The 13670-nt window shown below is 45.3% G+C and overlaps 1 long non-coding RNA gene and 1 other non-coding gene across 2 annotated transcripts; one reads left to right on the plus strand and one right to left on the minus strand.

Annotated features, from left to right (window-relative positions):
- Positions 1-1021: 1021 nt before the first annotated feature.
- On the minus strand, positions 1022-1190 carry LOC126529492 (U1 spliceosomal RNA). The gene has a single exon (XR_007599234.1). It is a non-coding gene; the product is annotated as a U1 spliceosomal RNA (small nuclear RNA).
- A 238-nt stretch (positions 1191-1428) lies between these two features.
- On the plus strand, positions 1429-2700 carry LOC129384303 (uncharacterized). Its single transcript, XR_008612038.1, has 2 exons — positions 1429-2129; positions 2195-2700. It is a non-coding gene; the product is annotated as an uncharacterized lncRNA (long non-coding RNA).
- The last annotated feature ends 10970 nt before the right edge of the window (positions 2701-13670 follow it).

The raw sequence follows: 13670 nt of genomic DNA on the forward strand, positions 1-13670 counted from the left end.
TTAGAAGGTACAATGATATAACTATGGGTCTTAGCGGTACAGAGAAATAGTAAATATGCATTACACGCTGCGATGACAATTTCAAGAATGTTAGACATGAGGGACAAGTAGATTACAAATCAAGGTAAGCAATGACCATGGTCCTACATCAACTGCAATACAAAGAAATTGGTATTCAAGCCATGGCAAAAGCTCATTGAAAGGTGTGCCAGTACTACCACTAATGTAATGAACAGGGGCCAGGATAGCGCCTGTATAAAAATTAGAACTGAAAAGTGTGAGCACTGTCTATGGTTGTCTCCGAGTATCAAGTTTCTGGCTTGAGTGAAATTTGTGTGAAATCTCGGCACGAACGTGCTAGCAGTTATGCTAGCAACGTGCTAGCGAATGTTATGTATATTCGACCATCCTATTTATGCTGCATTCTATATCCCTTCGGAAACTGTGTTCACAATTCTGCCCGCCAAGATGATGCGTCAAAAGCAAAACCATTGATCAAAACTATGATACTTAAAATGCATCGCATACATTTTAAAACAGTTTCCATTGCACCTGTGCTGGAAGCATGAATAATATGCGTATGGTGTTTTAGTAAAACAAGTTGGCAGGTAGATGGCTGGGCATTTGCCCTCGGTGCCAGTATGTTGTGATGCAGCGGGTTCACTGCTTTTGATTGTTTCTCGCCATGTTTTATGTCAAGCGTATTATTCAAGTGGCTGAGTAAGTTCTTTCCAAGCACACTAGACATGAAATACCTTGGTGTTATCATGTCTGACCCTTTCGTAGAGAGTTCTTGCGTGGAGTCTGCATTCTGTAAATTTTGACCAAGCTCGCTGAATAATCGAATATTCTTCATCTGTTACGCAGCCGTATGCTTTTCGTTATTTTGAAGGTGCAAGCACAGCTGAATGCCTTCGCAACTAAATGACCCAGACAACAAAGGAATAATTCTGTCCTGGTTCTATTGAAAGTGGTGTGATGCTCGACCTTTACAACGAAGTGACGTGTAAGACGCATAATTTAGGAGACCCAAAGCATTTTTTGGTAGCCCCAGCTACCAAAAATTGCATGCCCCATCTGCCCCAGTTTGGGGTAGTGGCAGGGGTCAGCACGAGCGCAGTGCAATGCCCGCACCTCACCCTGGGGACACCACCTCGGTGATCACGGTAATCCCGGCACCAGGTAATTTCGCAAACCACTGAAGAAGAAACGCTGTCATGCCTTGACGGTGGTTTCTCCGGAGTACAGCCGGCTGTCGGCCAGACTCCATCGCTGCTTCTGCTGGTCAGACAGAGTGGGCCAAACGAGCAGCGCGTCCGGGTGGCACACCAAGGGGGTGCTCAGCACCATGGCATAGTGGCAGCGTTCGGGCTCGCTCACCTCTGCCAGGGACGTCTGGGGACGACCGCAGCTCAGGCGCACCTGCGCCAGTCGAACCAGCCACCGCGTTTCTTTTACGGTGCCTAGAGGGGAAAAAAAACTGCCGCTGTGGGCACTGTTGTATGCATGGGAATGCTGGGAAGTGATCGCTTTGGATTGGATTCTTTCTCAAAGATCTTGTGAAATTTTTTTTTTTATGCTAACACATGAGGAACTGTGCCGGACTGTGCGGTTATATCAAACGGGAACAGTGCCGACGAGATGCGAAAGTTGGAGAAAAAAAACAACGAGGTCCGCGCACCCTGTCCGTCAGTTTCAAGCATCCAGTTTCGCCTTGTTTGTTCACTTGCGATAGATGCGATAAACAATAACTAGAGATGTATTATGGGAAAGCAAGGACTTTATCCGATGATTTCGTTTGCGAAAGCATTATCTGTGCGGAAATGACAATGTCTCAAGTCAAGCCAAGTTCAATACCTGCCGCAATAGCTCAGTGGCAATGGCACTGTGCTGGTGAGCACGAGCTTGCGGGGTCGATCCCGGCCACAGTGGCTGCATTTCAATGGGGGTGAAATGCGAAAATGTTTGTATAGTTAGACTCAGGTGCGTGCTAAAGAACTCCGGGTAGTCTGAGTTAATCCGCATCGTTAATTCGCATTTCCTCCCAGGTAATATTGCAAGAAGCTCCATGGAATCAGCCAAGTTTTGCATCCTGAACCAAGACTCCACAAATGAGATCACGTGTTCAGGTGCGTGCTAAAGAACTCCGGGTAGTCGGAGTTAATCCGCATCGTTAATTCGCATTTCCTCCCAGGTAATATTGCAAGAAGCTCCATGGAATCAGCCAAGTTTTGCATCCTGAACCAAGACTCCACAAATGAGATCACGTGTTATGCGACGCCATTGGGCAAAAGAGGATGTTCCACATCTGCCCTCCGAGTGATGCTGGCTAACACTCCTAGGGCTAGATTTAGTAAGCATAAATACCAAGGTTAGTGGACGAGTTGATAGCCGTCACCGTAGCAGAATTGGTAGTGCAACGTGTGCGTAATGAGGAGGTTGTGGGTTCCGCTTCCGCCGGTGACGAGTTATCTTTTTGTCCACTTCCTTTTCCCTTTTCTTCATTATTTTCTACATTCCAATTTCAACCACAGTTAATTTCCCAGATGGTTTTCTTGGCTTCATTGTCTGTTGGCTTTATGTGGTCATGATATGTAGAGGGGGCTGCGGGCCCCTGTCAAGCTGCCGTTTGTTCGTGCAGCTTTTACCTGCAGCCTCCTCCATCTTTCTTGATGGGAAATAAACATTATTTTATATATATATGTGTATATATATATATATATAGCTTCGGCTACTCGGTATGCAATCATTCTTGGCCAATACCCCAGAACTAGTATTATGTGGCCAAATATAGACGAGAGGTGGCAAGTGAAGTAGTCGGAAACAGAAGCAGCCGAGAGTGGAGAAAGAATTGTAGTGAGCGAACTGGGAACCGGGCATGCAATGCACGAGGAGCATTGAGACACGGAGAATTGAGTAAGTGGGCTACAGAGAAGTGCACAAACGTACATTCCACTTCAATCATATAACGTTTAGTTTCGCACGACATTTACACTTAACATTTGTGCAAACAACAAAGAGACAAGCTTTGCTCGAAACACCAATTCTTATACAGTGCGAGACCTGCCAATTTCCTTTTTTTTTCAAGCCCAGTGGCTTGCATGGAACTGCTTGTGGCAGCGAGAGAAACTATCAAGTGCATGGATGCTTGCAATAGCTGTCGACCAGGCATTCTGTTTGTCTAATTATTTCCTACCCATCAGTTTAGGGCCGTGTATAGATGCTAACCTGGCTTAGTCGTAGTTAACTTTGCCATCTCTCCTTCTTGACTCTCTCTCTCTCGGCATAACTCTGCCACACCGATAGCTGACTTGGATGGGTGGCAGGACAAAAGAATGGCATCCGCACTAGGTGCCAAAACATCAATATGCTGGCGAGTGTACGTTTCATCCCGCCACGCTTGCCATGCAGCTTTTCTTCAAACTCTTCACTGCATTTCAGGCACTCGTCATGCTTCACATGTCAACACAGCGGTCACACACCTCCACAGAGCGGTTCAGGGTGCCGCAGCTGTCGCCATTGCCATAGTGCATGCCGCTGAGGCTCCCATTAGCTGCTGACCAGCCTTGCCAGACACTGTGGGAAGAACGCGAAGGACTTTACTGAACACGCCATACGGTTGCCAAGTATTGGGGGACACATGTCTGTCAGAAGCTGAGACGGCATTTCACAAGTGTCATCGTGACAGGTTGCCCAACTGTCAGCACAAATTAAAGAACAAGAAAGAAAAGCCTGATCAGAACACCAGTTTCAAGTAATTACATCGATGTGTGCTGTGGAATTACTAAGCAGCCAGTTTCTAAACACAACAAAAGATTACGACGAAGGTGCCAAATAAAACGATGAACAAAGGAAGCCGACATGGGACAACCACGTGGGCGCCTTCCTTCGTCCGTCATTTTATTTGGCGCCTTCGTCGTAATCATGATTAACCAACTCGCTCACCAGCACGTGCACAACAAAGATGCAGACATACATTTTGGTAAGGAGTGTAGACAGGGGGGAGAGGGGGCACACCGGGCACATCGCCCCCTACCCCGGTCATGTGCAAGAGTCTCCCCCCCTCCCCCCCAAAAAAAGTCGGTCATTTCCTTGGTCTTTAAATGATTAAGTTGTGTCTCTACCAAGGCAATCTAGTACCGAATTTGACTTCAATAAACCAAAGTAATGAAAGAAATGTAGCTGCATTTACAAATGCAGGGGAACCTGAAAACATAATAGACTCTAGTCATTTTCGACTTGTTCAGATTTGAATATGTGTTCACAGTACACACATACCGAGCACCCTTGAATGAAAATTACAATGCTGCCTCACCATAAGCAACCATGCTGAAAGAGCCCTGCTCGAGCTACAGCCACAGATGGGATAATGTAACTATTTTATTCCAATGCTGTTGCTTTTCAAGCTTTGCCACTGGCCAGAGCAGTGCACTGCCTATGTAGTTGGCTGTGAGTGGTGGGCGATAAGAAAGAAATAGAACTGAGTAAACAGAATCCATACATTATGCTGGCCCATATATGTAGCAAGTACTAGGTTTCGACTGCAAGGCAGGGTACTACTGCAATGATATCCTGTCCCACAATGTTTGTTCAGAGAGAAAGAGAAATACGAAACTGTGGCACGTCACAGATTGAAAAGATGGAATAGTGTTTTAGATGCCAACGCATAGTGTACCACGAGGTGATGGTGCACAAACAAGTTTTGCTTTACAAAATGCCGTGCATATTCCTTCAGCTAGCAATGCACCACTGTTCTTGTTAGCGTCATATCTACAGCTGACCTCAGCAGTAACTAACAGATTCTTTTCCTGTCTGCTTAACTGAGTGTCACTTGACCCATTTAATGTAACTTTATTACTCTAGGGCCACTATGGCATTACAGAAAGGAGTGAAATGCGATATTTTACATGAGCCGATGTTTCTCATTAAGATCAATTAAAGCAATTAATTGAAGGCTAAAGGATCGTTATAACAATGCAGAATGTTTCGAGTACGCCACGCAACTATAGCTCATTAAACAATATATTCAATACTATTGTAGCTATTAGAAGAAGCCGAAGAAGAAGTACTACGAATTAAACACTGAGCTGGTCCACCAATATATGTGGCTATGGGCTCAATGTTGCTCGAAAAAAGAAAAAGACACATAAGCTTCGAGGCAAGCAAAGAATGGTAGAATCGATGCTCGGAAACGCACCCGAGGACGCCGCTGTAAGCGTTCCAGCGGGCGCTTTCTTCAGCTTGGGTGGCGTTGTCGAAAGGGCAAAGGGTGTAGCGGTACCTGCGGCAACGAAACCATGGCGCGCGCACGTACGCGGTCACGCGTGAACGCGGCAGTAGGCGCAATCGGCCGAGAAGGGTGCAGCTAGCGTCTTTGCCTCTGAAAGGTTTCGCAAGTGGAAAAATGTACGCGTTACCCCCGCCGCCGTGCGGCTGAAGCATCGACCCAGCAGCGGCCTCAAGTGTCCGGGCCCCGAGAAGGGCCGTGGAGTGGACCGGCTCAGCTGCCGATGCTGTTGACCGTGCACTGCAGACCCACCGTCAAAGCCGCTGGCTTGCCTCACGACACGCATGGGTACGCTGCCGCTCGACGCAGGGACGACTTCTGCACAAAGTGTGTGCTCACTGAACACTCCATTGGCGCGTACAAAACGCTTCGACTCGCACATGGCAGAGCGCGTGGTTACCTAGAGTTAGCGCGAGTAAAAGAAGCAACATGACGCGGGTGCGTCTGCTAAAGGCGCGTACGCAACAGCAACCACTTGCGTCGTCTGCTCGCTTTGATGTAGCAATACGCTTCATTTTAAAGCAGTTTGAAGCGCGTTGTTTACGAAAGATTCATCAAAGACGTGGACATGTGGCCCCCGGTAGCACGTACATGACGAAAAGCGCTCAGCTTTATCAGATGTCATGTGCTTATCAGCTGACAAACCATCCCTCCGGTCGTTCGGGGCCATCGCGGCGAACTCCGCTAAATTTGGCTGCGGCTGGCCGTAGGTGACAAATATTTTAGCCGTATCACATGTCAACACGTTATAGATTAGCGTAACTAAAGGAAGGCTGTTGTTGCAGCTCAACATGATTTTGATACAAGATTTTCTTAACTGATCCTTGTTCTTGAGCGCGACTCTCAGCTTCGGTAGCATGAATTGACATGTGCCGCCATCTATAGACATAAGGGCACACTAGTGATGTCTTTGTACAAACTCATCGCAGTAATTTGGACAAAAGAATACAACGCGTTTATTAGCACATGTATGTGAGTAAAGTTCTAACTAACAGTTCTATTGAGCAAACGGCAATCAATGAACTGGTTTTACCCTAATACCTAAGCTTTTGTAATAATATAAATATTTTAAGTTATATAACAGGTTCCACTTGGCTTTCCTTTGAGGTCATTGGAAATAGAGTGACATCTTTGAACTGCGTACGTTTGTCATTCAGTTGGGTTATTAATTAACCAATGACCATGATGAACTTGGAGAATGATTCTATGTGAATTACACTCCGTGCGATCTGCACTACGGGTGCTCATCGCGTGTCTGATTGTTATTGGTTAAAACCCTGAATGATGACCGCCAGCGTGTTAGACGCTTCAGCAGCTAGGGCACAGCTGCGCTGCTGACGTGTGCGTTTTGCAGTGCTGGGAGCGGAAATTATTTTGAAACTAAAAGCAAGAGTTATCAGCAGTTCTGGAGCTTTAAAATGTACAATACATATACATGTATTGATATATAGGAGCGAGACGTAAAAATTCGTTGGTTTTAGTTCTTAAACTTAATCTGTTGGAGCATGTCCCATTAGATGCGTTTTAGAGAATTGCAATATCAGTTCTAAACTTCGCAGTTTTCCTAAAATTTGCGATTTTCAGCCATCTTACAGAGTGATGGCCTAAATCGAAAACTCGCTATTAACAGTCACTAGATTTCGTTTAAATGCAACACACGTCATCAATTTTGCTGCAGTGGTTGCCAAGAAAAACGATTTCTTTTTTCCTATGTTAACCGAGAGACATAGTAGGTCCATATAAACATGTATTAGTATGTGGCATAGCTCTCGCAAATAAGAAATTGTAACATTAAAAAAGTACATTTTATTTTGGGAGTATAGGAAGCAAATGTGGATCAGCTAATTAATAAGTACTGTCTACGCGTACATGGACACACTTCAACACTCCTTGTGAGTAGGCTAGATTTATTTGGTTAGAAAGTTATAGCTTTATGCATGATCCTGCCATTCGCAGACATTCGTCAAAGGGAAGGGTTATGCTAATGATCTTTTTTTATTTTGTTCGATGGGGTTCAACATTGTAATATTTGAATTATTTGGTCCATCATGCCTATTTATTTATTTATTTTTGTTGCACGCGTCAATATCACTGTGGCGTTGCTATTGGTATCGGCGTTGTCGATGCTTTCGACAAAGATTTTCACCAACTACCTTTTTTTTTTCTTGGGGAGGGGGCGGGGGCGCATGCTATTTGTTGTACGGCTGCCGATTGTGCGTATGTGCCATGTTTGAGGCTTATCAGCATCTTTGTCATGCAAACTCCTTTGTGCCGACGATGCTGTTTTCATGAAACAGAACAATGCAGAAGTGCACGCATACAGACCGCGCGTCTTGGCAACATTTTCTGTGCGGTGCGCATAACGTAATCCCTCGTCCACTACGCACAAACACCACTCCTTTCAAAGTATTTGTAGAGCACAAAAAAGTGCATTGCTTATGTATTACCATCTCTGCACGAAGACTCAGTAGAATTCGCGCGCTCGGCTCCCAGCAGGTGTGCACATTGTTTCGATTGGCACGGACTTCAATCCCGCTGGAGGCGGTTGCGGAGTAGGTTTCGTTTACTTTTTTCTTCACCCTTTGGCAATGGCAGGGCTGAAGACGACGAGAGGACTTAACGACGACAGAAATCGTCGTTGCGTGGCGTCGACGACAACGTCAAACGCATAAGCAGAATGGACGGACAGGCAAACGGGACCGGACGAGGCAAACACATTTTTTTTTTTCGATTTCGATCTGGGCTGACTTCGTGGCGCGATAGTAACCAAGGCAGCATAAAAAAAGGCGGGCCAGCAGACGTCAAACAATACGAGGTCTACCGAGACGAATTAACTAGTGTACCAAATGTAGTTCAGGTGGCCATACAGTGCCGCCTCGCTGCTCTCGAGTTGCCGCCACATTGCGCAAGATGACAGCAGTAGTAGTCCGGTCCTAAAGTACCACTCCGCCGTCTGTGAAAGTACGTAGTTGTCCTGAGCAGTCAGACTGGCGTACGTGCGTTTTTGCGTGTGCGTGTGTGTTTTATGGTGTTTTACGTCTCGGTCGTTTGAAAAATAGCTTGATGCTGTAGTGCCATACATTAGAGAGGTGTTAAATGACGCCGAGTATTTTTACGTTGCTTAAAAGACACCAAACGCGAACTTGAGCGATGAACGTGGTCTAAAAGGCGCCGTTCACTGCTCGCTTACTTATTTATTTTTTAGATACTTATTTTTTGCCGGGGCAGATTGGTTCCGGTGACAGAAGTGCGCCGTCGTCAGAAGGCCGGCGGTTGAAAGGAACGGCTCTTTACATGTTGACAATCGATTACGGAAGCTACGTTAATGTATCGTCAAGAACAAATTTTTATTTGCATGCATGCGGAAACAATATTTACTGTTTGAAAAACTTTGCTGTAAACGTGTTTGTCGCATTATTATTATTATTATTATTATTAGTAGTAGTAGTAGTAGTAGTAGTAGTAGTAGTAGTAGCGCTGTTTACTCCTTCAGATGTGTACGCAACGATGCCGGATAACATAAAGGACCTCGCTTGTAATGCTGTACAACTCTGATTGTAATTAGTGAACACGCGTTGACGTCCACCCACAACTGATTTTCGTGCGAGCAAAGAGCTTCCCATGGGCAAGAAATAATATGGCGCTTGAGCACGTGACCTCTATCCTCAAAGCTGTATAGGTTGTCCGGGGCAGCCGACAATAAAAGATGCACTTTACTTTTTACCAAGTATTCTCCGAAGATCAGAAGGAAGTAACGATCTTGGCTTATAACCAGTCGCACGATTGCGTGCCAATCCGAATGCACATTAAAAAAAAAAAAAAGAAGAAGCGAGAGAGCGGAGGACAAAAGTAAAGGAAATATCTTAGGAAGATGTCAAAACTGGCGTAAACTAGGGTGTCGTAATAACAGGCGCATATGAGTGTTTGTACTCACTTAGACTTTAGTGCGCTTCCACCGCATTCATTTTCACCGTGCATTGTAACCTCTAATCTTTCTAGAGTAAGCGTTATTCACAAGTAAAGTGGGGTGCGGCCAATAAAGATTGTTTCGTTGCTATTTTAAGCGGACTTTCTTCTTCTGTTCTTTCGGGAGCTCGACATCAAATACACAAGCACCGTACGCGAAACCGAGCAATTCACTTAAAGCTCTCGCGTTCAGTAATTTGGTCCGTAAGCTCAATACTACGCCCCAAAAAAAAACGTGTAAGCTGAATTATTTTGACATTGTACTCGCACCAGTCGAAATTTTCGTGCTTCCGGAAAATAAAACGCGGACCGCTCATGATCGTTGGCCTGTGTCAGTGGTGTCAAGATCACGCACAGGCGGCACTTATTTCGTAGCGGGGGGGAAATTGCGATAATCGCCGACTTTTTCAACGCAGCGAAAGTTTCATGGGAGTTTCGGTAGGCCCGCAATACTGCATCGCCACCTGGCGACTATTTAGAAATGTTGAGAAACGCCGACGAAGCCTCCGAGATTGGCACGCACAGATTTTGGAGGCCATGGTGTGGAGGCGCACTAGCGGTGCTCGTTTGGCCAGCTTTCCAATTCTGCCACTGTTATATATATATATATATATATATATATATATATATATATATATATATATATATATATATCACCATCTTCCTCTTACTACAGTGTTCTAGAAGGTTTTTTTCCTTCTAGTACACTCTACTTTTATGTAAACCCCTTTACTTACCTTTACTTTTCTGGTTTACATCTTTGCCTCGTACTTCTGGTTCAGACGCTAGGCGCGCGCAGTTTGAACGACCGTGTCTCCATTTCATTTCACCCTGTTTCTTCTAAACTTTCTTCCAAGTTACGCATTATTACTGCTCCGTACATAGTTCCACGATAACTTAACACGTCTTTTTTTGTTACAAACTTCACTTTTACTCCTATTTCGTTATTATGCATGAAATTAGAAGGCCTCAAAACGTTTATTATACGAGACGAACGTTGCCTAATACCCAGCTCCCCCGAACTCCGAACCGATTTGAACTCGGGAAAAAAATAATAATAAAAAAATCGGTTAGACTGCATCGGGCACGCAGCCGCAGTGCCGTACGTGAAACGTCTTGTTGCGTGCTGCTGCTAAGGTGTATAGGTCGTACGCTCTTAAAAAGGTTTGCACATACCTTTGGGGGCTATACTAAAAAAAAAAAAAAAAAAAAAAGTACACCCTTCGGAGCTAACCTTGTCCCACAACGAGAATTGTGGTCTGCTTCGCCCGCATTTCCTTTCTTTAACGCTGCGTGCCCGATACTTCCAGTCCATGAACGACATGCCCGTCATCAGCGTGACGTAGCATTCTCGACAGGAAAGTAGCGAGCGCAGAGTTTTCAAGGAAGGAAACGCAAGCAAGGCAGATTACGGTTATCACAAGATTACCATAAGCCTCCAAGGGCGCAAACTTTTTTAAGGGTGTAGGGTACAGAATTAGAGGTAACCTACTAAACCAAATACAATTTATTCACGCCCCAGAAAACCTACATGCTTAACTTAAGCTAGCGGGGGTGCTGAGGTCAAACCTTGAAGTCGTGCTACGTCCCTATTCGTAGCAGGCCCGCGTGGTCAAAGGTATAGTGGACGCGAATCGGCATCCTTCTGTCTTGCTGCACGAGTCACTCAATTCCTGCCACTTCTGGACTGTACACATGGAAAGCGGGGACACCATAGCTGAGCAACCGCCGAATTTCGGCGACGAATGGCTCACTTGTAAGCCTTAACCGGCCGTGGTTGCTTAGTGGTTGTCATAGAGTTTCTCACTACATTACCTAGAGGGAAATCTGGCGCTGCTGCGCTGTGGTATGCATGGGAATGCCGGTATGTTGTGACTTCGGATTGGCATCGTTCTCGTAGAGACAGGACACCTTGAAGACGCGCTTGGCAAATACCGTTCCGTCTGTCACAATGATTCACTTTCCACTAAAACAGCACGCGAAAAGCTGTTTTAGCTTTATTATTACGCGAAAACATGTTTTGTTTAACTATGAGAACTTGTTATTGTGTGTACGACTACATGTTACGTAAAAAGTATCAGCGTGCCGCTAAAGTTGGAGAACAGACGACAAGGTTCGCGCTCGCTTTGAAACAGTTGGTCGTCTGTTCTTGCTTTTCTTCGCTTGCATGGTCATGCATTGTGGGTGAGTAAAGATGTAATATGTGTGAATGGAAGCATTTTATGAAGATTTTACTTTGAGAGCGCGTTATTTGCGTAGCCATAGCCACGTTGTAGACGAAGCCTCTTACAACACCAGCCAACATGAGCCTCGCAGACACATATACCGTCATTCCCATGACGGCACGGTGCCCCCTTAAGAAACTCACATAGACGGTGGCGCCAGATTACCCTCTAGGTGTTGTAGTGAGAAACTCGATGGTGGTTGTGGTGTTTGGGCCGCTAAGCGCGAGGTCGCGAGATGAAATCCCTTCCACGGCGGCCGCATTTCCATGGGGGCGAAATGCCGAAAAACGCCCGTGGACTTAGATTTAGGTGCACGTTGAAGAACCCCGGGTGGTCCAAATTATTCCGGAGTCCCCCCACTACAGCGTGCCTCATAATCAGGTGGTGGTTTTGGCACGTAAAATCCCACATTCAAAAAAAAAAAAAGTTTGATAGCCTTATATACCTCCTGATGAGAACAGGCTTAATTTTTAGTTTGATGTACATAATGAGGTCTCTCAAACGCGACCCCTTCCCGTACTACCGAGCTATGCCTGTCTGAACGCCGAACCAGGGGCTAAATTTAGCTCCGATGGCGTCGCGCGCGTGACTACGGTGCCTCGATGTCCTTCCTCCTCGCCCGTCGCTTCGTAGAGGTTGGAGACATAGAGTTTCTCACTATATTACCTAGAGGGAAATCTGGCGCTGCTGCGCTGTGGTATGCGTGGGAATGCCGGTATATTGTGGATTCGGATTGGCATCGTTCTCGTAGAGACAGGACACCTTGAAGACTCGCTTGGCAAGTACCATTCCGTCTGTCACAATGATTCACTTTCCACTAAAACAGCACGCGAAAAGCTGTTTTAGGTTTATTATTACGCAAAAACATGTTTTGTTTAACTATGAGAACTTGTTATTGTGTGTACGACTACATGTTACGTAAAATAGTATGAGCGGGCCGCTAAAGTTGGAGAACAGACGACAAGGTTCGCGCTCGCTTTGAAACAGTTGGTCGTCTGTTCTTGCTATTCTTCGCTTGGTCATGCATCGTGGGTGAGTAAAGATGTAATATGCGTGAATGGAAACATTTCATGAAGATTTTACTTTGAGAACGCGTTATTTGCGTAGCCATATCCACGTTTTAGACGAAGCCTCTTACAACACCAGCCAACACGAGCCTCGCAGACACATATACCGTCATTCCCATGACGGCACGGTGCCCCCTTAAGAAACTCCCATAGACGGTGGCGCCAGATTACCCTCTAGGTGTTATAGTGAGAAACTCTATGGTTGGAGACATCCGCCGCCATTCTCATGCCTGCTCCGAGGGCGAGTAGGCTTACTTCCTCTGAATGAGCTGTGGACGGATACTGCGACGTGAGCACTGTGCTGTTATTCCGGCCACCGAAGTGCATCGCGCAGTGATCTCGAAGGCCATACTTCGTGCGTGCTGATTTGTTGCGAGACGTTCGGAACGCGAGACGAAATGTACGGGAAGACCGAAGTTATTTTCGCCGAACTGAATTCAGAGCGCCAAAGTACGGCGTATACAGTAGTGATGTTTATATTTAGGAAAAAAATGTGGAGGTCGAGCCTTGAAAAATTCGAACATTAAGGAAGTGCCAAAAACTGATTAATGCGTCGTTACTTCCACGGAATCTTTGAAGAAGAAAATTACAGGGTCTCTTAAGATCTATCTGAAGAGGTAAACGGCGAAAGCCATTTCAGTCATTATTAGTCATTACTAAGAATTTTGGTCATTTGTAATGAATTGTTGTAATTACAAGCCATCGTTAGACATATTGGTCATTTCGTAGTCATTGGTAGTCATTACAAGTAATTCGTGGTCATTTTAGTCAGTACTACTCATAACTAATCATTTCTAATCAATTGTGGTCATTACAAGCCGTCGTTAGATATATTGGTCATTTCGGAGTCATTAGTAATTACAGGTCATTAGTACTTATTAGCCATTACAAACCTCTAAAAATCTCTAATATAACGTTATCATTCACTAACTGTCACCATCAATCATTCTTCATTCTTTAATCGGTCTTGACATGGCGTGATGACGCTTCAGCGGACACTCCGGCGGTAAGGTCTGCTGAAACAAACTTCACCATGAGCCTAGAACGGCTTTCGCTTTAAGAAGAAGAAGAAGAAGAAAAAAAAGGGGATACTTTCATGGTGCAATTCAATTTGAAAGTAAAGAA

The sequence above is a fragment of the Dermacentor andersoni genome, chromosome 8, assembly GCF_023375885.2.
Source record: "Dermacentor andersoni chromosome 8, qqDerAnde1_hic_scaffold, whole genome shotgun sequence".
Classification (NCBI taxonomy): domain Eukaryota; kingdom Metazoa; phylum Arthropoda; class Arachnida; order Ixodida; family Ixodidae; genus Dermacentor; species Dermacentor andersoni.